The sequence below is a fragment of the Varanus komodoensis genome, unplaced genomic scaffold (genome assembly GCF_004798865.1).
Source record: "Varanus komodoensis strain SLA01 unplaced genomic scaffold, ASM479886v1 scaffold22, whole genome shotgun sequence".
NCBI classification, from domain to species: domain Eukaryota; kingdom Metazoa; phylum Chordata; class Lepidosauria; order Squamata; family Varanidae; genus Varanus; species Varanus komodoensis.
Window position 1 is genome coordinate 19754184 of NW_025335606.1, and position 24055 is coordinate 19778238.

Sequence of the window (24055 nt, forward strand, 5' to 3'; positions counted from 1 at the left end):
CCTTTGAGCTGGGCTTGCAAGTACAGATCCTACCCAGTTTTCTGGACAGCTTCAATAAGCCTACCCTGTGTGAGAGCCCCATGAGCAAGAGGGGTTATACAGGAAAAAAATTATATAGGTCCTTCCTTTGTCAGAAAGTGGGAACACTGTTTTAATTTCTTGCAAATTTTGAGTCACTTCCATCTGCCTAACTGCCTTCCTAGGTAGAAAGATTTCCTTCTTGTTAAACTAAATGATTGCATTTGAAATTCCAGGAGAGGAAGCAGATGGGTAGATGGAAAAAGATAGACACACACACTGACACACACACTCTGTTGAGAATTCTTAGAGTGGCAATCTTGAAGGGATTCCCAGAGAGAAATAAAAGGAAGGGGAAAAGGCAAAGATAGAGGGAAAGGTTTTCTTTTATATTTTTCGGAAGTTTGTTGGTAAAGTCTTGGAAATTTGAATGCTTTTGTTGAGCAATTAGTCTGAACAGTAGCAGGCTGGAGTTCAATAGGGGAGACTGTATAATCAGAAGGGAAGACAGATTGCAGTTGGCCATTAATAAATATATTTTTGTCTCCCTTGGCTGGTTTGTTTTCTCCCCCTGTTGAACATGCAGTTGTTTGAAATGTGGGGTTAGATTAAAAAATAATAAGAATGTTTTGGTGTATGTGCCATGTGAGAATGAGCATATGTAAGGTGGTGCATTTGGCAGGAACTCCTTGAAGGGGTGCTTTGTGTGTGAGAGAGCCTTTTAAGAGATTTGGTAAATGGTGATTGGATGCTTTTTGTACAGAAGGGAAAAAATGGAAGAAATGTGTAAAGAATGCAGATGCTGAAACTTTTGGGTAAAGAAAAGAAAAACAATAAAAAAAGAGGGAGGGTTGGTCTACCTTGTTTGCTAAGAGCATCGTATTATTTAGATGCAGGCAGCTAAAAAGACAAATTCTCTTCCTAAACTTTGTTTCCCCATGAACATAAGCACTCATGTTCATCTAAGTGCTCAAGCATTGATTGTTTGGTTGAAATGTGTGCTAATTCAGGTTTGCATGTATTCACAATGGATTTGGAGCATGTATCAATGTATGTGGGAGAGTACCATCTCTGTAAATAAGAAATTGTGTGAAACTATGTTCTCATTGTCCAAACTCCATCAGAAAGCACATTTTTCTTTAGCCCAGGCAAACAGTAGGTTTGTGCAACACAAGTTCAACAAAGGGTTTCTTTTGTGTGCATTTTTGGCTTTGGCTGGATTAATTTCAATTGATTTCATTTTCTTTTTGAGACTGTGCTAAAGAGACTTGTGGGGACAAGCTGTAAAAAGGACATAGATTTTCTACCTTCTTACCCAGCCTTCTCTTCAAGCCGACATGAATCTTTCTGCTCCCACCTACAACCAGCTTTGGTGAAGTAATGTAAAAGCCTTTTTCTTCAATTCACCTGTTTTTGAGCGGTACTTTTCCAGACACCAGATGAACTGTCCCAACTATTTACGGCTGAGTGACCAAACGGGTGCACTGACACCCGTGGGGAGGGGGGGGACACTCTTACCCTCCAGTCCTAGAAGAAAATGCCCTCAGGCTATGCCCTGGTTTCAGGAAATGTAGTGACTGTGATGGAATCAACTCTCCTGTGTTCTGCCTTGCTCCTTGCATCATCCATGAGGAAACAAAAGACTCAAACCAGGCATACTGTGAAAGGCAAGTTCTATAGCTAAGTTCACAGCAGGCGAAACTGAGTGAAATATAAACAAAATCTCAAAGAATTGCCTCAAAGGCAAGCCAAATGACCTGGACATTGGGCAATTGCCTCGTATCACACTGCTCCCCATCTTGCAAAGCAGACTAACCTAAGTTTGCTGACCAGAAGTGATGGTGGCTTTAGACAGGATATTCATCATCGTAAAGGTCTCAGCAGACAAGGATGTAATTCTTAGGCTACTATGGGTCAGGAAAGGCCTAGGGAGTCGGAAAACCAGGCCTCAGAATACATTGGGTGGCATTACTGCAGAGACGCTAGGGGAGAAGGTGAGGATGAGAGCTTGCTGACACTGAGTTCCTTGCAGCCAAAGGGGGTGGGGGGGAAGTAGGAGGGCTAGTAGCATTGGGGATGCATTTCCTGTGTTTTTGGATTTTCTTTTTCTCTTTTCTTTCTCTTTCCTTACTATTTTTTCAGTTGTTTCCCTTTTCCCTACCCTTTGAACTCTCAGCAGACACACACTCCCCAATAAGCTATGATTTTCTCCTCACACCAGTTTAGTCTTGAGATGGAAGCTGCTTTCTGGGAAAGAGGACTTTTGGAACAGGATATATCGGAATTGACTCATGTCAATAAACATGAGTGCTTATGTTTGTGTCACATAGATATGCTTGTGACAAAGTGGGGATTGTTGGGAAAATTCAGCTAAATCCTGGCAGAAAAGGTATTCTCGCCGTTTGGAAATGAGGTCCTGACACTACAAAATATAGCAGACAGATCAATAACTATTTATTAGACTTTTATTCTGCCTTTTTCCTTTCTTTTTTAAGAACTCAGTGCAGCTCACATCATTTCCCTCTTTCCGCTCTCAATCTTATCTTACCCCCATAACAATGACCCTGTGAAGTACGTTGGACTGGCCCAAAGTCTCCCAGTTGGCTCCATGGCTGAGCAGGGTCTAGAACCCAGATCATCTGAGTCCCAGTCCCATGTTCTTAACCACTGCACCATACTCCCACTGTTGGAACAGGTAAGTCAAGTAAGAGCATGTAAGAATATTGCAAGTTGTAAGGTGAGTTCTGGCCTGCTTCTATTGGCTCCCTGTATACTCTGAGCCAAATCCAAGGTGCTGGTTGAAACTATAAAGCCCTACATGGCTTAGGACTGCAATACTTCACAGAATGCTTCTTCCAGCTTGGTTCTTCCTCTGAGTGGCAGCTCCAAGGAGGACACAGAGGATGGTGACAAGGGAGAGGGCCTTTCCAGTGCCATTGGCCACTCAGGACCGCCTGGAACCAAGATAGTCATCTTTTCAATGCCATCTTCTCACTGTATTCCCAGGTATCGAATGGTATATGCTGAGATACATCACTTTTTATTTTAAAGTTGAAATTATTTTACCTGTTTAAATGGTTTTACTTTCTGTGTATTTACTTGTTATGTTGAATTTTGTGGTATCTGTATTTTATTTCATCTGCGTTTGTATTTCACAGATTGCTACAAAATGCTCAGAGAGCTTTGGCTCTTAGGTAGTATGCAAATAGCTAGCTAGCTAGATGATTGGCATCATGAGGAAATGCTCCCTTTCAGAAACTTATGTGTTCCAGCAGTATAGCTTTACTGACCTGTTTTATCTGCTTCAAGTGCCTCTGTCCGCCCATCATCTGTTCCTCGCTATAGGATCTCTGTCTCCCACAATGAGGACAGGTGACCCCCCCAGGTTGCTCCTGAGTTTTGTGCTTGCTTCCTCCTCACATTGCTGCATCAAGAATTGGTTGAAAATAAGGAATTGGTGCAAAGTTCTGATTCCATCTTATTACTAAAATTGTAAAAGGCATGAAAACATCCAAGAAAGAATTTTTTGGCATCAATGTTTCCAGAATGTGTAATATTGTCCCTGTCCTGTGACTTACTGTCTGCAATCCTTAGGGAGCCCTAGCTGCAACATTACAGACAAGACAGGGCTAACTGCAGACTTGGAAAAACACCATGATTAGGAGAAGCACTAAATATAGAAAGAAATGAAATCCTAAGATTGATTCATTCATGGAGCTTTCAAGCACCATACATAGAAGCAATATTTGCAAGCCCACTGTTTCTATATATTCATTTAAACAGTTTAAGTTATATAACCATCTGAGTTGTTCCTCTTTCCCACATTGTGAAAAAATGAACACCCAGCTCCTTCCTTTTTCTCTTCTGCATAGTTGCTCGATCTTTTCCTATAATTCTCTTTGCAAGAACCATGGGGGTGTGGCAGGGCTGAGCTGGCCAGGCACCATCAAAGAGCCCCACACCCCACTTGAGGCCAAGTTCCATCACTCACAGTGATTGCTTGTTAAGAGGAAAACTGGGGTTTAAGGGGAGCCATGGTTCCTTTTCTACAGTATAAAACTTGGAGATCTATCTAATGGCATCAAAGACTGGAAGTGCATAAGCGTAGAAAAAGCCCCCTTACAAACATATAACTTCCTTGGCCTGGAGAATTTGGTCATAGGTTCTTTTTTTCCCCGAGTAAAGTCAAACCAGAAGGAAGAACTTAGCCTTAAGCTGCACATCAACAGTGCCTGAACAGTGACTGAGTGAGGCAAGCAAGGGCATCTGGTTGCAGGCCTCCACACTGACATGGGTCGCACAGGGCTGCATTGCACTGGGAGCCACTGAGAAAGCTGTCGTCCTTATTGCCACAAGCTGATCCTCCCTTGGAGGTGGCACTCAGTTCTGGCATCTAGTGCCTGGCATCCAGTTAGATTGAAGCTACTCCAGCAGAGCTTGTGCTTTCAAACTGTGTAACACTAAAGTTTAAAACCAGCCCCTTGAATCACACCTGGAAGTATTAGGAAATTTCAGATAAATCCTGGTAGAAAAACATTGCTTATATGTGCCTTTGTGTTATAAAATCAAATCTAAATCAATTTCTCACAAAGTAGCAGAATTCCCAGCCAGGTTGCTGTTTAGTGTTGCTGTTGCCTTGAGAAGATGGCAGTATTAGCTAGACCAGGGGTCGGCAAACTGTGGCTCCAGAGCCGCATGTGGCTCTTGAATCCCTCTGGTGCGGCTCCGTCACTCAAAATACGTGTCATGGCCAAATTGCTAAAAAGGCTAAATATTTGGGAATTTTTCTTACAGCTAAGTATACTACATTGAAAGAAGATAACTATGATAAACTATTTCCAAGAGTGACTTGGAAAAATGGGCTAATTTGCAATTATCTTTGTTGGGAAGAATGTTGTTGTTAGTCACGAAGTCGTGTCCGACCCATTGCAACCCCATGGACAACATTCCTCCAGGCCTTCCTGTCCTCCACCATCCCTCGGAGTCCACTCAATCTCACACCAGCTGCTTCAGTGACTCCATCAAACCACCTCATTCTCTGCCGTCCCCTTCTTCTTTTGCCATCTGTTGTTCCCAGCATTAGACTCTTCCCCAGGGAGTCCTTCCTTTTCATGAGGTGGCCAAAGTATTTGAGTTTCATCTTCACTATCTGGCCTTCTAAAGAGCAGTCAGGATTGATCTCCTCTAGAACAGGAGTCCCCGCCGGTACCACAATTCAAAGGCCTCAATTCTTTGGCGCTCAGCCTTCCTTATGGTCCAACTTTCACAGCCATACATTGCAACTGGGAAAACCATAGCCTTGACTATATGCAGTTTTGTTCTGCTTTTTAGTATGCTATCTAGATTTGCCATAGCTTTCATCCCCAGGAGCAAGCGTCTTTTAATTTCTTGGCTGCAGTCCCCGTCTGCAGTGATCTTGGAGCCCAGGAAAATAAAATCTGTCACTACCTCCATTTCTTCCCCTTCTATTTGCCAGGAAGTGAGAGGACCGGATGGCATGATCTTACTTTTCTAAATGTTGAGTTTCAAGCCAACTTTTGCACTCTCCTCCTTCACCTGCATGAAGAGGCTCTTTAGTTTCCCTTCACTTTCTGCCATGAGAGTGGTATCATCTGCATACCTGAGGTTGTTGATATTTCTCCCAGCAATCTTAATTCCAACTGGTGATTCATCTAGGCCCACCCTTCTCATGATGTGCTCTGCATATAAGTTAAATAGGCAGGGTGACAGTATACAGCCTTGCCGAACTCCTTTCTCAATTTTGAACCAATCAGTGGTTCCATGTCCAGTTCTCACTGTTGCTTCTTGACCTACATATAGGTTTCTCAAGAGACAAATAAGATGGTCTGGTACTCCCATCTCTTTAAGAACTTGCCACAATTTGTTGTGATCCACAAAATCAAAGGCTTTAGCATAGTCAATGAAGCAGAAGTAGATGTTTTTCTGGAACTCCCTAGCTTTCTCCATGATCCAGCAGATGTTGGCAATTTGATCTCTAGTTCCTCTCCCTCTTCGAAACCCTGCCTGTACTTGGTGTGGTAGTTTGAACATTCTTTGGCATTGCCCTTCTTTGGGATTGGAATGTAAACTGACCTTTTCCAATCCTGTGGCCACTGTTGAGTTTTCCAAGTTTGCTGGCATATTGAGTGTAGCACTTTTACTGCATAGTCTTTTAAGATTTTGAATAGCTCAGCTGGAATACTGTCATCTCCACTAGCTTTGTTGTTGCTCAGACTTCCTAAGGTCCATTTGACTTCACATTCCAGGATGTCCGGCTCGAGGTCAGTGACCACCCCATCATGGTTATCAGGGATGTTAAGCTCTTTCTTGTATAGTTCCTCTGTGTAGTCTTGCCATCTCTTCTTAATCTCTTCTGCCTCTGTTAGGTCCCTGCCATTTTGGCCCTTTATCATACCCATCTTTGCATGAAAGGTTCCCTTCATATCTCCAATTTTTTTTGAAGAGATCTCTGGTCCTCCCTATTCTATTGTTTTCTTCTATTTCTTTGTACTGTTCATTTAAGAAGGCATTCTTATCTCTTCTAGCTATACTCTGGAATTCTGTATTCAATTGGGTGTATCTTTCTCTTTCTCTCTTGCCTTTCGCTTCCCTTCTTTCCTCAGCTATTTGTAAAGCTTCCTCAGACAGCCATTTTGCTTTCTTGCATTTCTTTTTCTTTGGGATGGTTTTAGTTGCTACCTCTTGTACAATGTTGCAAACCTCCGTCCATAGTTCTTCAGGCACTCTGTCTATCAGATCTAATTCCTTAAATCTATTGGTCACCTCTACTGTATATTCATCAGGGATATGATTTAGGTCATACCTGAGTGGCCTAGTGCTTTTCCCTACTTTCTTCAATTCAAGCCTCAATTTTGCAACCAGAAGCTCATGATCTGAGTCACAGTCAGCTCCTGTTCTAGACTTTACTGACTGCATAGAGCTTCTCTATCTTTGGCTGCAGAGCACACAGTCAATCTGATTTTTGTGTTGACCATCTGGTGATGTCCATGTGTAGAGTCGTCTCTTGGGTTGTTGGAAAAGAATGTTTGCTATGACCATCGTATTCTCTTGACAAAATTCTACCAGCCTGTGCCCTGCTTCATTTTGTACTCCAAGGCCAAACTTGCCTGTTATTCCAGTTATCTTTTGGCTTCCTACTTTAGCATTCCTATCTCCCATGATGATAAGGACAGCATTTTTGGGTGTTAATTCAAGAAGGTGTTGTAGGCCTTCATAGAACCGGTCAACTTCAGCCTCTTCAGCACCAGTGGTTGGGGCATAGACTTGGACTACTGTGATGTTGAATGATTTGCCTTGGATTCGAACTGAGATCATTCTGTCATTTTGGAGGTTGTATCCCAGTACTGCTTTTCCTACTCTTTTATTGACTATGAAGGCTACCCCTTTCCTTCTGAGAGATTCTTGCCCACAGTAGTATACCTGATGGTCATCTGAATTAAATTCACCCATTCCTGTCCATTGTAGTTCACTGATTCCTAAGATGTCGATGTTTAGTCTTCTCATATCTTGTTTGACCACATCCAACTTGCCTTGGTTCATGGATCTTACATTCCAGGTTCCTATGGAGTATAGATCTTTACAGCATTGGACTTTCCTTTCACCACCAGATACATCCGCAACTGAGTGTCCTTTTGGCTTTGGCCCAGTCGCTTCTTTCTTTCTGGCGCTACTAGTACTAGCCCTCTGCTCTTCCCCAGTAGCATATTGGACACCTTCTGACCTGAGGGGCTCATCTTCCAGCGTCATATCTTTTTGCCTTTTGGTACTGTCCATGGGGTTTTCATGGCAAAGATGCTGGAGTGGGTTGCCATGTCCTTCTCCAGTGGATCACGTTTTGTCAGAGCTCTCTGCTATGACCTGTCCGTCTTGGGTGGCCCTGCACGGCATAGCTCATAGCTTCATTGCGCTACGCAAGCCCCTTCGCCACGACAAGGCAGTGATCCATGACTGGGAAGAATAGCACTAGTTAAAATGAATATATTACCAAAGCTTTTGTTTTTATTCCAAATGATTCCCATAAAAATTGATACAATTTTTTTGATGATTTAAATACTCAAACCTTGAGATTTAGATGGAAAAAGAAGAAATCAAGGATTAAATTAAAAATGCTTCAGGTGGCTAAAGGGAATGGGGGTTTTGGTCTTCCTGATTGGATGTTGTATTATCAAGCTTCTGTTTTAACGTGGCTAAATGAATGGATAACTTTAAGAAATAAGAGGTATCTTGAAGGGCATGATTTGCAAATGGGTTGGCATGCTTATATGCAGTATGAAAAGTGTAAGGTACATGGTTATTTCTTAAATCGTTATATTAGAAAATCATTAATGTCGGTGTGGGAAAAGTTGAAGATAAAACTGTTTCCTAAATTACCAAGGTGGCTTTCACCTATGGAAGCTCTTGTATATCCAAATGCATTAAATTTTTATATGATCGTGAGATATGATGATATTTTGAATAATGATGGAGGATTAAAATTGAATCAAGAAATACAAGAACAAGGAATTAATATTTCTTGGTGGCACAAGGTTCTAATGCAATTGAGATATGCTAAAGACTATAGACTGCAGGGCTTTTATAAGGAGCCAACAGCATTTGATCACATGATTCTTAAATCAGATGAGAAAATGATTAAAAGATTGTATAACTTCCTACTAGATAGGAGAATGGAAGATGAACTGGTTAAGGAAACTATGATAACGTGGGCACAAGACTTTGAATATAATATTGAGTTAAGAGAAATGGCAAAAGCTGTGGGAAATAAATATTAAAGTAACATTAGCAACCTCATATAAAGAAAACCTGTATAAAATGTTTTATAGATTGGTATCTGTCACCAAATAGGTTAGCTATGTCAAATGGATGTTGGAAATGTAAACACAAATCGGGTACTTTTTATCATATGCGGTGGGCATGTGATAAAGCAAAAAAGTATTGGATTAAAATACACAAATGGCTTGATGAGATGTTACAAAAACCTCTAACATTTAAACCTGAAGTTTTTTTATTAGGCATTGTACCTGATGATCTTAGTAAACAAGCAATGTATTTGACTCTACATGTAACCACTGCAGCAAGGATTGCATTTGCCCAACACTGGAAGCGTGAAGAGTCACCTACCAATGAACTGATTCTAAAAAAGATCTTGGACTATGAGGAAATGGACAGATTGACTTTGTCTCTGAAGGAGAAATAAGATACAGACCTCTATCAAACTTGGGACTCTTTTTATCATTGGCCAGAGAAACGGGACTACACATAGACTTAAATAAGTTTATAGTTTAACATAAAAAGAAAAAATGTGGGGGGCTGACCCAGTAGATCCGATGTTTTTGATGATTGATGTTTTTAGTCTCTTTTGAGTTAGGTTTAGTTAGAATAAAACTTATTCATAAAAAAAAAAACACACAGTGACTGACCTGCGACCCGTTCTGGTACGGCCACTGGTCTGTGGCCTGCGCTAATTTACTGAGCATTTTCCCCTGGTAGGCCAACCATGGATAAATCGAAGAAAAGTTTCTGAAGAAAACCGAACGTTTAATGGTACGTGGGTAGAGTTATTTGCTTTTAATGCTTACGAACTTATGGGGTTTGCTGTTTAATACATGCAGCCCTTTAGCACTGACTTTGACTCTGCAGGAAGCTGTTCTCCTATTCAAAATATATGAAAGGAGTCCTACTAGTGTATAATGTAAGATTAAAAATAACAGTTTTTAGTGACTGAACAAGAGCTGCAGCTAAATCATAATGAAGATATAGAGGGTACATTGGAAGAGGGATGTTTGTTCAATATTTCACCAGACTATTATTTATATTTGTTGTATTGCAGAAACTCTACTTACTGTACGAAAGTATCAATTAGTCCTTTTTTTATTCAGCTTGACAGCTGACTGCACCCTCCAGTACACGTGATAAAAGGATGAGGGCACACAGAAGCAGACAGAAACATACAGGCAGTGAATACAAATACAGGAGAATTTGTGTTCTTTCCCTCTTTAATGTGTTTTTGTTTCAGTGGAAAGATGGAAGAAGTGAGGAGAAAACACAGAAGGCTTACAGATGAAAGGTACTGTCATCGCCTTCACAGCTAGTAAAATTTTATGGATTGGACAGGTTGATTGCTTGATGAAACCCTTGTTTGGAAACACCTCCAAACTCAAGGTCTATTTAAACACATTGATAATTGGAACTGCATGAAAGTGGGATGGGGGTGCGGATAATGGAGAGCTTGCAGCAGCGAGAGGGTGCAACTTCATTGTACTTGAAGCAGAAATGCAGATTTGGGGTGCTCTGAAGTGGGTGCACAGGCGTGAATTAATAAATGTACTTGAGATGACTGGAATGAGCAATGAATCGCCTGTCTTTGCCTTCTGTGGCACTGAATTAAAACCTGGGAATTATTTCTAAATACATACATTGAAATATGTGAATTTCTGCAGGTTTGTGTCTTTTTTTTAATAAAGATTTTATTAAGATTTTAAACTAAAACTAAAAACATCAATCATCAAACACATCGGATGTACTGGGTCAGCCCCCTACTACATATCTTTTTAACATTCTATAGTCATATTCAAATCGATTTATAAAAATTTAAAAACATCTTTAAATCTAAGCCAAGTCCCGTTTTTCCAGCCAATCATAAGAAAGGTCCCAAGTTTGATAGAAGTCAGTATCTTCTTTCTCCTTCAGTGATAGAGTCAATCTGTCCATTTCTGCACAGTCCAGAATTTTTTTTAAAATCAGTTCATCGGTGGGTAATTTCTCACTTTTTCAGTATTGAGCAAGTGCAATCCTCGCCGCTGTGATTAGATGTAACATCAAATACATTTCCTGTTAGCTAATATCTTCCGGTGTGATGCCTAACAAGAAAATTTCAGGTTTAAAAGCTAAGGGTTTTTGTAGCATTTCCTCAAGCCATTTATGTATTTTAATCCAATACTTTTTCGCATTTTCACAGGTGCACCACATATGGTAAAAATTACCCACTTTATGTTTACATTTCCAACATCCATTTGACATATTTGGAAACAGCTAAGTGACTTGGCGACAAATACCATCTATAGAACATTTTATATAAATTTTCTTTATATGAAGTTGCTAATGTTACCGTAATATTTCTCTCCTATAGCTTTTGCCACTTTTCTAATTCAATATTATATCCAAAATTTTGTGCTCATGTTATCATAGTTTCCTTAACCTGTTCCCCTTCCATTTTCCTGTCAAGTAAGAAATTATATACTCTTTTAATCATTTTCTCATCTGTTTTTAGCATCACTTGATCAAACGCTGTTAAATCTTTATAAAACCCCCATGTTTTACAATCTTTAGCATATCTTGATTGCTGCAGGTTTGTTTCTTACGGGCCTGAGCCCCAACTCTTCACTAAGACATTGCAAGACTTGTTTACAGAGCTTGATTTGCACCAGGGCTCACTTCTGCTGACATCTATTTTTCAGCTAAAACTCAATTTTGTAACATATTGGATAGCAAAAGATGAAAATGTATTTAGAGAGGGCTTCCCACCTGTCCCTGACTAAAGAGAGAAAGTCCTTCTAGTTTTGCAGGTAAAGGTTACAGACAGACTTCCGCTCTCAAAGAGAGAGAGCAAGAGTTAGAAAGAATTAAGAACTGTCAGTTCATGTGGTAGAGAACACTGGAAAAGTGGAAAAAGTGAATTTATGTGGATTTCACTAATGTAAAAAGTTGGCTAGGTGAAGCCAGCCTCAGAGTGCCCCAGCCCAGAGGTTGTCAATTTAAAAAGTTTACTTAGGTGCAGTATTTTTTTTTCTGTACATTGCTTGGAAGCAAGAATCAATTTAAGATCAGGGCTTTTTTTGTATTTTATTTATTTATTTATTACAGGCATTTATATCCCATCCTATCACCAAGCGCTCAGGACAGCTTACAAAATATAAAAGTACAATATAAAATATAAAATGTCAAGTATTAAAACAAAATAAAACACATCACATTGTAGCATTATTCCAGTTATGCAGAGAGTGTTTCCATTCTAAATTGAAGAAGTGTGTGTTCTCTGGAGAAAGCGTCAGTTGTGATTCTGTACTCATTTGCAGAGGAAGTGCAGGGAGGTTGTTTTCTCTTTTTCCTTTTCATGCTTCTTTAGAAGGGCAAAAGTTTCTCACAAACATGGATAGTTTTCTGGTTCTATATTTTCTGTTCAGCTGAAACTTTTAGCACTGACCAGGGCTCATTACCCTGCACTCATTGTAGACCTGTCTGATGCCTGCTGGAATGCATTTGCTAGCACTTCCAAATTAAAATGTCTTGCATTCACCAGGACTTAAATTCCAGTGTCACTGGAATGGTTGTGTCCAGTGCAGCACACAACCTAAGAGTCTGGTTTTCTTGGATGGATTTCAGTTACAGCTCAAGGAACCATCCATCCTAGTAAGAGAAGAACCACTGCAATGCAGTACCCCCAGATAGTTCCTCCAGAAGGATACCACCAGCAATGGTACCCAAAGCCCTGAGGAGATCCAGAGTATCAACAGGATCACACTCCCACCTGCTCAAAGACCTTCCCCAGGAAAGGAACATTTGCCACCAGACTATAGTTTTAAAATCTTCTAGGTCCAGGAGTGGTCACACTGCCATCTCTTTCAAATGACATGGGGCCATTCCCGCTTGAAAGGAGGCATTATTCACCTCCTGGCTCTTTGCACACCTAGTTCTTCCCTCTCTGCCAGTTTTTAGATGCCAAAGAGGGAAGTTGCAGTAGAGACATGGTTGCACAAACCTGCCCAAACACCTTGTCAAAGTCCTTGAGCTGCAGCAAGTGGAATTCATAGGAGAAAAGTGGACCTGGCATCTCACCTGTAACACAGGAGCCCAAGTCCTGGTAGATGCAATTCATGTTATACTAGCAGTGGCAAGCAAATTTGTTCCAGCAGGCCTCAGATGAGTCCACAATGTCTTTTGGACCAGCACATAGCAGGCCTGCCCAATGCTAAAAAGCTCAGCTGGGCATAAAATGGAAGACTGAATGGATTCAATATTAAGAGTTCCTTCTATAAGGAGGCGTGAGACTGGTGAGGGGTGGGAACCTGCCTGGATTTCTCCATGCCCATCTAAGAAGCAGCAGGATAGTTGGAGCTTCTGGTTTTCTTTCTTTCAGTTCCTCAATTTGCTTGCATATTATGAACCTGTTGGAAAGGAGAAGCTTACACAGGTCTAGGATGGGACTAGCTGGCATTTATGAGCAAGATAAAGACATTGATGAAGAATATGAGACAGTGTGTGGAGCAGCCATGGCACCAAGAACAGTAGGTAAATCAATGCTAGCTAAAAACTCTGCTTGATCTTAGAGAGATGACAAATGCATGTATTTTTATTCTTCACTCCAGAGTTTCTTTTAAAAGTATATATACATGACTATAACCCTAGCAAGTCATACATAAGATGCGCATATATATGGAAATAGAATTTCCTAGCAACTTGGGGAGGAGCTTGAAAAGGGGGACCAAATTTCTATGGGCTATGGAATGTGTTCCCCAGAGAGGTCCGCCTGGCACTGACATTATATGCTTTCCAGCACCAGGTTAAGACCTTTTTATTTACCCAGTATTTTAAAGTTTAAATTTTTAATTATGTTTTTATTGCAGTTGTGGGTTATTAGTATTATTTTATGTTTGGGTTATTATTATGATAATTGTATTACATTGTATTTATTGATTGATTTTTGTAAGCTGTCCAGAGATGTATAGTGATTGGATGGGCTAGAAATACCCAAATAAATAAAATAAAATAAATAAAATTTCCTGGTAAGTGTTCATTTGAAAGTGACATCTATATGCCGCCAGTTCAAATACTCTTAGTGCTGTAAGCTGTTCAGTAAATTGTATTATTAGAGGTGAACATTTTGCCTTTGAATGTGATGATCTGAGTCTTTTAGCTGTCAAATGGGTGTGTAGACTCCATTTATGCTGGTATTAATTGCATTAATTAATGTTAATGTTATTTTCCATGAAGCAAGTAACTTAAAATAGTGTGTGCATCAGCAAATATTAAAAACTGTTCCAATATTAAATGTATCCCTATAATAACCTCCTTCCCAATTGAAGGATATTGCTAAAACATATTTTGAAAGGAGGCAATAGCTACATCACAATGCTAACAATTAACCAAATTAGACTAATCCCTTATTGTGATGTCCAGTCCACATGCAATAAAGGTTTTTGCTGAAAAGGATGAGGCTAAAGAACCTTTGGTATAACTGCCAAAATGGTGATCCACTGATTAGACAAATGGAACAATCCTGTTCCTACTGCGATCCTATTTCAATATCTGGATATAGGATTTATTCACATATGTAGACATGGACTGTGGGATGCTTTGCTTGACAAGCCTCAGCAAGTACTTCCAATAGCAGCAAAGACTCTGATTTTGTAAAAGTGGCCAGACTAAACCTCTCAAGACAAATGTGACATATCTAGAATGGAGGAAGAGCTCTGCAATTAGTCCAAAGTTTCCCTTCTCTTCTAAGGTTCAGCTCTGAAAGCAAATAATTCTGCATTTCGGAAACCATTGATGAATCACTTCCTGGGCCATACAACCAACAATATATTTACATATTGCTGTCTGACACTAACCCAACAATAACATATAGTGTTGCTAAATTCTTCATGGCCACAATGGGTGTCCGAAGACAGATCTTGGGGGATTGTGGCTCTATCTAGTTGAACAAGTACAAAATCTGGGGTTGTCACCAATTTAAGATGACTGATATTGTGTTGAAATATTTATTAAGCCAAGTGGGGTTTTAATATAGATTTAATGTTTTATGTATTTACTTTTTAAAATCTATATATTTACTGAATGGAGCTGGTCTTTAACTGCAGTAAAGTTTATCTATTGAAATTCGGAAACCAAAGTTGACTTTTTTTATGTTGCTGAACAATGGTTCCAGTAGGACATCACTAAAGAACACTTCCTTTCCCCACAACCCACAGAATTAGTTTGCATTTCTAGTACAGTTCCCTTTAAAAAAATGGTGAAGCATTTTAAATGAATAAGTTGATAACTGATAGGGATGAAAGGAGATTTGAAACAAGGAAACAGGAAGATTGAAAATGTAACAAAGAAAATTCCTTAGCCATAGGAGGAGTGGGCAGGTATCAGATAGCAGGAGGGAATGGCATGTAGACGAGATAGCAGGACCCTTGCTCAGTGACCTCATGACTATTAACTAACACACCCTACATAGGAAATAAAGTCATTATAATGCACCTGGGAGGGACGAAGTGGGAGGGAAGAACAAGTATTGGAGCAGCATGGAATAGGCAGATGGAAAAGATTGAAACCTCCCAGTACCCTGGCCAATGAGGGAAAAGATGGGGGGAAGAAGCGGATGTGGAAAGGCACAAGCATGAAATGTGAACATGTGCTCGGTGAGTTGGCAAGGGGAAGGAAACCCTCTGACTCCCTTTATTGCAATAAAGTTTCAAAAAAGAACTCTCTGCTACCTGGTGCATTTGCTTTTCTGAGGGAAAGGAAAGAGTGTTAGTAACAGCAACTCAACAGATCAAATATGTTCTGCCCTGTGACTTAGTGAATTTGCCCAAGATCTCTTGTTAGATTACACTTGAATTCAGTTGCAGGGGGAAAAAAAACCCTCCTGCCAGTATTCTAAGAGCTATAGATGCTGCATATTGTTAAAACGAAATGGAGTTAAAACTTTTCTCATGGGAAGTGGATGCATTTCCTCAGATTAGGTTTGTCAAGAAAGTAGCAATGGATTCAATAAGTTGGGTTTCTGTGGATCAGCCCCGCAGATTTTGCAGCAGACCAGCATTTTCTGAGTCACATGGACACCTCCAGGTGTGCTGTTAGGGTTTGGCCCACTGGGGCTAGAGCCTCTGATCCTTTGTTTGGAACCTAGAACTTATGGGTGGCCACTGCCTCACCCCCTGCTGGCAGGAGCACTTGAGAAAATAAAGATCCAGGTCTTCTGATGGTTTCTGTTTCATCTGATCCCCCCGCCCTCCCCCAGAGAGGGAACTTTTTCCCAGTGTATGCCCTTGGCTGAATCTTCCTGTCTGAAGTTTTTCCTGGAATCTAATGTTTCCCCTCCCCTGTCCATACAATCCATTTTACATACAGGAGACAGGAACCTTTAAACACAGGGGTGTTTAAACACACACAGACTTCAAAGCATACGAAACTTAGTATTTGCAAATGTGTTCATTTTTTTCCTTTCTGGGGTGGGAGGGGGGCTTGCACTGCACCTGGATTCTGCAGAATTGCAGACCAGTTTTTCACTTTGGTGGGGGGTGTATTTACACCACTCTGCAATAACTAATGTGCACAGCTGCACGTGTGAATTGGGGCTTATTCAAATTAGGGCAAGAACAAAACCCTGGATTTAGAAAAAGCTGTTAATGAATGGATAATGGAAGGAAAGATGCTAGACCAATGGCAAAACACAGAAAATCCAAAATTCCCTGCTCAGGGTGGAACTGTTCATGCAATTGCTTTGCTGTGTGTGTGGATTTTCAGCACAAGCTTCTAATGTTTCTCTTTTTCAAAAGACAGATACCCACACAAGAGGAAAAAGATGTTCTCTTTGGTGCTTTCTCTGCTGCTGGCACTCTCCTACCTGCTGATTGTTGTACTGTTTGGACATGTGCTATATGTGGGTAATTATGTTAGTGCCTGCTCTGAAATGCCTCATTAGCCTCAGGACAAGATGAGGGAGGGGATGCTTCTCACTCACATCTGGAAGCAGCCTGGAGATTCCAAAAGTCCCTGGACTGCCAGTGGCTAGTGGTTGACCAGGACCCAGGAGCCCCTCTGGCTGTTCCAGGATCCAAGTTGATCCTTCTGGGGTCCCCACATGGCCACCCCCATTCCCCTGGCAGACAGTTGCAATGGACACGAAGAAGAAGCCTCCTTTAAGCTTATCTGCAGCCTTTTTGTCATGTCTAAACCCCTCAGATGATGTGTGTTGGTCTCTGCTCCTATGATTTTAGGATCCAGGCTTCCATCCCAAGTGACCAAGTTGCACAATCAGCTGCAGAGAAACATGGATTGTAAGTGTCTCTCCAATAGGTATTGGGGCATTTTGATCCTTTTTTCTGGGGAGGAGGGTGCAGACTGGGCTTCTGCAAGGAGCATATGTACCCGCAACCACTCTGCCCATGCCTGGCTTCAGAAAGCGACCCTTCGCTTCCCAAATGCTTGGCAGAGGGCAGCCTTGAAGTGCAGCACCTCAGCTCAAAGGTGAGGCACCACCATGGGTCAGCTGAAGTTTCAGGGCTTAGCATCCTGCTGCCCCATGGCCAGAGGTGTGCACATGCGGGGCCTTGGCATACACATGGCAATGGTGGGTGGCAGCTCAGGAGGACATTATTTGCAGCAGTGGACTGAGCCATCCACAAAGGAGAGTCAGATGCTGGCTAGAGAGAGATCCAGGTCCGTCTCCTGAGAATCCGATGCCGGCATCCGATCTACTCACTCGGGAACAAGGGCTGGTTGCTTCCTCTCAGACTGTCATTCAGCAAAGCTGTGGGGACACAAGCCCATTTCCTCATGCCCATGTCAGCAACGTTCCTTCAGTCTTTGCTCATCTCAGAGGTGTGCAGTACTGGATCGGACACAGTGATGAGAACGTTGAAGGGCAACGGAAATGGATTGATGGCACAGATTACAGCACCAGCTACAAGTAAGAGAGGCCTATGAACAGGGGACACTTCAAGCCATAGGCAGGGCATCTGCTGTTCATTTGTAGGTGCTTGACAGACTTTCAGGCTGCCATTCAGGGGAGGCAGCAAAACCAGGCCCTTCACACAGTCCCTGTCTGAAGCAAATTAAGCCTCCCAATCTAATCTGAAATCCAATATTTCGGAAAATGCAAGGACTTTGCTAGCAAGCCAGCAATATCCAGTGTTATTTGTGAGAAGCAGAGTGGGGGAGGCAGTGAGAAGAATGTGGGGCTGCCATGAAGCCATAGAAACATAGAAACAGAGCGAGTCAGAAGGGTCCTCCAGGGCCATCTAGTCTGACCTCCGGCACCAGCCGGCTCCGCTCACGACATGCCCACCATGTGGACGTCCAGCCTATCCTTGAACACCCACACCGATGGGGCCTCAACGACCTCTTGCTGAAGCCCATTCCACACCCTCGGGGTCCTGACTGTCAGGAAGTGCTTCCTGGCATCTAAATGGAACCTTGGCTCCCTGAGCGTGTTCTGCCTTCCTCTGCAGGGGAGAACAGGTCTCTACCCATCTCCATGTGACATCCCCTAACGTACCTGTATGTCACCAACAGATCCCCTCTGAGTCTCCTCTTCTCCAGGCTGAAGAGACCCAGTTCCCTCAGTCTCACCTCATACGGCATCCCCTGGCTATATCCTTTCTGTAATGAGGGGCCCAAAACTGAACACAATACTCCAATTGTGGGTGCACCAGAGTCATGTAGAGTGGTAGTAATACCTCTATTGATCTAGAAGCCATACTTCTGACTATGTAACCAAGGGTGGTGTTTGCCCTCTTGACCACCGCATCACACTGCTGACTCATGTTTAGCCTTCAGTCAACCAGTACCCCGAGGTCCCTTTCACAAGTGCTGCTCTCCAGCCACTTGTCACCTAACCTGTACTTATGACAGCTATTCCTATGCTCCAAGGGCAAGACCTTGCACTCCTCAGTTTCTCCACCAGGATATCATGGGGCACTTTGTCAAAGGCCTTGCTGAAATCCAGGTATACCACATTCTCTGCATCCCCTCCATCTAGCCATCTTGAAACCTTGTTGTAGAATTCCACAAGGTTTGTCTGGCAGGATCTGCTTTTGCGGAAGCCGTCTTGTGTGGTTGTCAGTCTTCCTTCCCTATCTAGCATCACTAGATCTCTATTATGAGCCTTTCCATTGTTTTTCCTACAATGGACATAAGGCTAACTGGTCTATAATTCCCCATGTCCTTTCTAATACCCTTTTTGAAAATTGGGACCACTGATACCACCCTTCAGTCCTCTGGAACTTCACCCGTTCTCCACGAGGTCTCAAAAATGGAGGCCAGAGGGTGTGAGAGAACCCCTGCCAACTCTCTAAATACTCTCGGGTGTAACCCGTCAGGGCCTGGTGCCTTTGTATTGTTCAATGCCCTGAGGAGCCCCTCAAATCCAAGGGGGGTGACTCTAATCTGTGCCCCTAAGTCCCCAGCCTCATCTAATCTCCTATGCGGATATCCCCCGTCCTGCTTTGGGGAGAACACAGAGGCAAAATAGTCATTTAGCATCTGTGTCTGTTCCCTCATATCAGTCACTGGATCTCCTTCCTCCTTATTTAGTGGTCCCACCACTTGTCTCCCCTTCCTCTTCCTATTTACATGCTGAAAGAAGCCCTTTTTGTTGCTCTTGATATTCTTGGCAAGTCTCAGCTGGTAATCAGTCTTAGCCTTGCGAAGAATCCTTCTGCAATGGGCCTCCTCCTCCCAGTATACCCTTTTGTCTATTTGCCCCAGTTCCCATTTCCTACAGAGGTTCCTCTTTCATCTAATCCCTCTAACCACCTCCTTTTGCATCCGTGGCGGCACTCTCCTCCACCTCCCCACCTTACTGACTAGAGGTATCGTCAAGGCTTGCAACTCCAAAACCTCCCTTTTGAATGCTATTCACCCCTCCTCAACTCGCTTACCTTCCAGTAACCTATCCCAGGAGACTTTCCCCAGTCTGGCCTTCAGTTGGCCAAAGTTGGCCCTCTTGAAGTCCCAGCTTCTAGTGCTCGACCTGCTGCACATCCCCAGTCCCCTGATCTCAAAGCAAAGGATGGAGTGATCACTCGCATCCAAAGCTCCCCTAATCTGTTCTTCATCTTTCAGCTCCTCCCTATTGGTCAAGACCAAGTCAAGGATGTTCCCCCCCCCCTTGTCGCCTCTCGGACCCTCTGTGTGAAAAACCCTCCCTCTATAGCTTCTAGGAAGCGACGTGACCTGGCTGTCACTGCCGAGTGAGTCTCCCAAGTAATATCCGGGAGATTGAAATCTTCCATAATTACTGTGTCTCTCCCCCGAGATATCCTTACAATCTGGTCTGTCAGGACATCATCCAGGGTCTCAAGTTGACCTGGAGGCTGATAATGTACCCCCACTGTCAAGTCTCTTTCCCTGTCAAAACCCCTAAGTTTCACCCAGACTGCCTCTACCGAATCTTCATCTGTGCTGCATTCTATTTCACTGCATCCCATCCCTTCCCTGACGTATAAAGCTACGCCCCCACCCCTCTTTCCCTTCCTGTCCTTTCTGAAAAGGTGATACCCTTCTATGTTCACATTCCAGACTTGCCTTTCATCCCACCAAGTTTCTGTGATTCCCCCCAGATCATACCCTCCTATTCCCAGGAGAGCTTCAAGCTCTTCCTGCTTATTACCCATGCTCCTAGCATTGGTGTACATGCACCTCAACTCCTTCCTACCGCTTCCTTTCCTTGGAGTTCCCAGCCTCCTCCTTCCTCCCATCCTCCCTGATACCTGACCCCTCTCTGTAGGAGTCCTGTCAGTCCCTGCAGTATCTCTAAAACCCTGCTCCCAGAGTCCTGATCCTCTCCCCACACCTGTCCAGTGCAGACACGTTCCTGGGGGGCCTGAACCCACCCCCCCGGCTCAGTTTAAAGTCTTCCAGATGAAGCTCGTTAGAGCATCTTCAAAGGACTTTTTCCCCATCTTCGTGAGGTGTAACACATCCCTTGCCAGAAGTCCATTGGCAAGAAAACAAGTGCCGTGGTCGAGGAACCCGAAGTGTTCCTTCTGGCACCACACCCTAAGCCAGTCATTCACCTCGGAGGCCCTCCTGTCCCTTCCTGGCCCAAATCCTCGGACAGGTAAGATTGATGGGAAGCCCTCTTGGGCCTTCAGCTCCCTGAGTTTCTTCCCCAAGGCCTCAAAGTCCCTGGTGGTCCCAACCACACCCTGCCTGGCCACATTGTTTGTGCCCGCATGGCTCACCAGGAGCGGCTGGTGACCCCCGGAGCGAACAAGACGCTCCACTCTGTCCTTCACATGCCGGATGCATGTGCCCGGCAGGCAGCAAACCTCCCTTGTCTCCAGGCTGGGTGGCACACTGCCGCCTCAGTGCCCCTCAGCAGGGAGTCCTCAATAACAATCACCCACCGTCGTACCTTCCCGGTGCTGGTGGGCAGCCGTGCCCTGGCCCTCGCCTCTCCCGCAGCGACCCCCTTTCTGCATGACGTCCCAGGGTGGGGGTCTTGCTGGTCCCCCAAGGCCTCATCAGCCCCAGCCTCCCCAAGTGGAGAGAACCTGTTTCCCAGCTCCAGATTGGTGCCAGGAGAAGGAGGAGGCCATGCTGGCCTCCTCCTCCTGTGAGTGACATACCTCCATGTTTCTGCAGCTGCTCCTCCCGTGGTCTCTCCCTCAACCCTCTGTCCAGAGGGCGACTGCTCCAGGGGGGCCTGGAGAGCTCTCTCGGCCCTCAGGCACCTCGCCTCCTCTTCTAGCAGGGTCACCAGCTTGCACTGAGGGCAAGTGTATCCCTGCCTCTCCTGGGGGAGAAGGGCGAACATGTTGCAGCTCTCGCAGCGAACAGCAACACCCGTGACTCCCGCCAAGGCCATCTCCTGGTCTGCCATTTGGATCCCTTCCAAGACCCTACCTTGGTCCCCTGCCTTGTTTGTCCTGCAGTTCCTCTCACTCGCCCAGTTCTCCCAGACAAAAACCCACTCGCACACACACTCAAGGATAAAATAAACTTAAATTGGAAGAAAAACAAAGCACAGCACAGCACAAGCAAAAACAAACAAACAAACAATCAAACCTCTGTGTCTCAGGGAAGGGAGTCTCCGGACAGCCTGGGCCGCAGCCATGGGATGCAGACAAGGGATGATGCCCTTCCTCTCTGCTGCTCCTGGCCCTCTGTTCCCCTGCCCAGCTTCCCTGGCCACTCAGCACTCTCTCCCAGCCTGTGCCTCTGCTGCTCTGCCGCTCTGCCAAGAGGCCAGAGCCAAAAGCATCCTTCCTCTTCTTTTCTTTAATGGTGGAGCATTTCCATATGAACTGCATTCATCCTTTGTGCCTGTAAGTTCTGCCCCATTTTAAAGCTTGAGATGCCTCCCCTGAAGCTTTGTTCTGGGCAATAGGAGCTTTATGCCAAAATCTGCTGTTATTTCAGGTCCTGCCCACTTTTTGCTCTTAGGCTCCACCCCCCATGGGGACCCCTCCTCCGAGATTTTCTCCAAAATGGAATGGGGTCCCCGGGCAGGAAGAGGTTCGATCCTCCCACCACAGGGGACTGGCTGGCTGTGCTTGAGGGCAGGAGGGAATGTGGTTGGACGGGGGTGATTCCTTGTTCAGCATTCCTGGGCATGACTTTATTGCCCTTCTCATTTAGGAAATGGAGGAAAGGTGAGCCCAGTGACAAGAACAGTGCAGAAGACTGTGTCGAGATCTCTTCTGCAGGGGAATGGAATGACATGCACCATAATACTACAATGTGTGTGAAAAACCTTTGCCTTCCTGGCAGAGAGGGAGAAGAACCTCCATGCACTTTCACAAATCATGGAGAATCACAAAGAACAGTCATTTCTTCAGGTTGCACATACAGGTGCAAGGATTAAAATTAAAATGCAAGGATTCTTGGCACATTAGGAATGAAGTATGTTGTTTTACTGCTCTCAAATTAAAATGTTTCTGTCTCTGAACAATTGCTTCCCTTTGTAAATATTTCAGTAAACTGGCTCTGGATTGGGTTATAATTGTTCGGTGAAATCAGCATACATACTGATGGGCAAAATGCAGTTCAAATATGTGTGTTTGGCTGCATATTGCTACTAAATTCTGTCTGAAAACATTACTCACTGAACTAGAAGCTCTTTCTCTGTTTAGTCTGGGACATAATGGGAAACTCTCTCTAAGTACTCAGTGTGGTGGGGAATACACTCTCCACTGGCTTAGAGACTTTTTCATCTTCGTTATTAAATACACTCTAAATTTGAGCCTTGGTTGAAAAAATAGATGTCAGAAGCAAGGAGCCCTAGTTCAAATCCAGCCCTGTAAAGCCATCTTTGCAAATGGGTTCCCTGTTTGTCCAGATGCCCATGGATTGAATAGGACAACTCTGCTATTTTTAACTCTGCTAGTTTTTCCTTCAGTTGGCATAGTTTTATCTGTTTAAAGTTTTTAAGGTGTTGCATAGTGACATGTTTTGATATTAACTTTTCCCCTAACATTCTAACATTTTGTGGCCTCTAAATTTTAGGCTATGTTTTGTATTTTGTATTTTGAAAATGGCTGTGAACTTCCCAGAGAACTTTATTGGGAAGCACGGAATAAAATAATGAAAGAAAAGTTTGACATCTCAAGGAAATGCCCCCTGTCAGAAAATGGTATGTTCCAGCATTATGCTCGGTTGGTCTACCTCAACCACTTTTGTTATTCATCCCTTGGTCCATCTTTTCCTTTCCAAGAAATCTCTGTGAGTCACATCATTGGCATCCCTCAGTGAAGAGAGAGAGTTCATGATTCTTATGTTTGCTTCCTCTTTACTTTGCTTTGGAAACAAATAATTGGTGCAAAGTTCTGATTCCATCTAATTTCAAAAATATTTTTGAATGAAAACATCCAAGAAGGAACTAAATTTGCACACATACATTGGAATAAGTTAATTTCTGCAGCCTCATGTCTCATGGGTCTGCACCCCAGTTCTTCACCAAGTCGTGATGCCTAGGCATCTGGATGCACATGAAAGCATTTGCAAGTCTGGCTTGAAGGGCTTGATTTGCGCCAGGGCTCACCTCTGCTTCCAAGGTGTTTTCCTAGTCCTGGCTGGACTTAGCAATATATTGAGTAGCAATAGATGGAAATGTATCTGAGCTACTGCAGAGTTCATTTTCCCTACAACTGAGGTTGAGTTTCCCACACATCCCAGACTAAACACTTCTAGTTTAGAAGGTAAAGGTGCCAGACAGACTTGAGCTTTCAGGAAGACACACACACACACACACACACAGAGAGGGGGTGTGTGTGTGGGGAGAGAGAGAGAGAGAGAGAGAGAG